Consider the following 2,461-nt stretch of genomic DNA (forward strand, 5'->3'; position numbering starts at 1 on the left):
CTAGATGCATGAAAACAATCCCAGCACTTTAAGGAGACAGAAAATTCTTTTTTTTCCTTTTTAATCCTCACCCAAGGACATCTTTTCGTTGCTTTTAGAGAGAGGGGAAGGAAGAGAGAGAAACATCGATGTGCAAGAGAAACATTGGTTGCCTCCTGTGCACTGAGATCGGGAAATCAGTTGGTTGCCTCACAGGTGCACATGGTCAGATACGTGCCCTGGCCAGGGATTGAACCTGTAACTTAACGGTTATGGATGACACTCCAACCAGCTGAGCCACCCCGGCCAGGGCAGAGGCAGATAATCTAATTTAACCATGTTGCATTGTGCCTGTGGAGGTCTGCTTTGTAAGGTGGTACATCGGGTGGCCACTGGTTTCGGTGATGAGCACTGTGTTCCCGGGGAAACTGACGTGCAAGCATATGAAGAGGCGTAACCAGAGTCACAGCATGGACCTGGAAGAGAGGAAGTCAGTATCCCCAACATCCCTCCAGTTCCCCATTCCCCGCGGTGCAAAACAAATACAGAAAAATCCGTAACGTGCTCTGGATCTGACAGGACAACATCTGAGAGTCAGCCCAGCGAACGGTCCCATTTGATCATGTGACCCCCCTGTGACCCCTCTCAGGAGGCATTGTGAGGCCACCCCGAGCCATCAGGAGGTGGGATTCTTGTGAAGTGTGGGGGCTATGATAGCTGCCTCTCCTACCTGCCCAATGATCAAACCAGGTCATGCATTTGAGGTAATTTGTAGATAGATAGTAAAGCCTTATGTAAGTGGAAGTATTGCTGTCATTGTTGTAAATGAAGCATTAAGGGTGGCCAGAAAGGAAATAATTGGAAACATGGCGAAAGTGCCTTTTTAAATGAAAAACTCTTAGAGAAATATCTATTGAATTGTTACAGGAGACAGAGGGATGCAGTAATGGGAGAGAAAATAGGCTTTTCTCATTTCTTGCTATTGAATTTCATTTTTCTTTCAATTCATCTCCAACATACCTTTTGTGCAAATGAATCACTGCAAACTTTGTTCTATTTCACTATTGTCATTCACCTGCCATGAGCTGATTCCTATTGCTTTGTATTTGAAAGACAGCTCTAAATTTTTTTTATTCCCCACCGTCACTAAAATACCAAAATTGCAACCAAGGTCAGACAGTTCGGCAAGCCCGTTACCCTGGTCATTTAGTGACAGGTCCTGAAGGTGACAGGGTTAGGGGGCTGCCACACACTGTCCCCTCCCTTCTAGAAGATCCAGGTCGAATGCGGGACGGATGAGTGGGCAGCATCCCTGACTTCTGGGCTGCGTTATAAAGTCGGAAGTCACGCCGTCCCCAGCCCTGAGCTGAAGAGCCCAAAAACAAGTGCTGCTTTTGTTGGGCTTTGGTTCATTAGTGCCTTCATTTTAATTCCAGACCAGAAACACACCGTTCCGTCCTAGTCAAAGGGGGAACGGCAGAGCTCTTGGAGAGTTTCCTCCCATCTGCTGACGACGAGATCTACTCCCATTTTCCCACCTCTCCTTTGCTAAAGACTTGAACATAAAACGTTTCAAACTGAAATTTCAAGCACTTTACACTCATTACTATTTCTTAGGTCTTATTCCAATAAACTTGTACTTTCCCTTCATTACTCATCTCACCTATTGAAAGAGCATTCAAATAGCAACTAAGGTACATTTCCCAAATGTTGCACCTCCAGATGCTGACTGATCTTGAGCTCATTTAGAGGTCGTTTGCTTTCCTGGGTCTAAGAAAACTGCTCCACAGTTAACATTTGGAAGCTCTTAAATCAGTAGAAATTGCTCTGGAAGCCAGGAATAGGCCATGCACACAAAATATTTTGTTTTATGGCCTGTAATCCATTATAAGAACGACTTGAATATTCCTTTTCCTAGAGCATGTCAGTGGGTTAAAAATAGCTCGTTGAAATGTGCGTCGTGTCCAGGCCTCTGGAGCACAGGAGCGGGTCCCCACGGCAGCCCCGTCCCTCTCAGGTAAACCCGGTGGGGTTTTTCCTAGGAACCTCATTAGGCATGCACTACAGTGCTGTCTGCATATCATTTGCATATGCTTTCATGTCAACATTTCTAGGCCTCCTCCACTCTTCACGGTTACATCTTGGGGCATTTCTTGGATTACAGGGTGTGGGGTTCTGTTCTGTTCCTTCTGACCCCTGGCACACATTGGAAGCCACAGCATGCCGCTGTCCACTTCAGTCCACCTGCGCCTCGGCGGGCAGGACTCATCGCGAGATGTCTCTGGGTATCTGCTTCGGGGCAGAATCCAAACTGTCGCTCTGCTGAGGGTTTTGCTGCTGCTGCTGCTGCTGTTGTTGTTTTTCCTCCTGGAGCCCACAAAACTGAGGCTCCTTGACCCCCTTCATAAGCTGCGTGGCGCCTCTGTGAGTAAGGGGAGCACCCACGCTGTGCAGAAGAGCAGGGCGGGACGGGTCGGCGTGC

This window comes from Pteronotus mesoamericanus, unplaced genomic scaffold (assembly GCF_021234165.1).
Source record: "Pteronotus mesoamericanus isolate MK-2021 breed Mesoamerican mustached bat unplaced genomic scaffold, CSHL_Meso_final contig_74, whole genome shotgun sequence".
NCBI classification, from domain to species: Eukaryota; Metazoa; Chordata; class Mammalia; order Chiroptera; family Mormoopidae; genus Pteronotus; species Pteronotus mesoamericanus.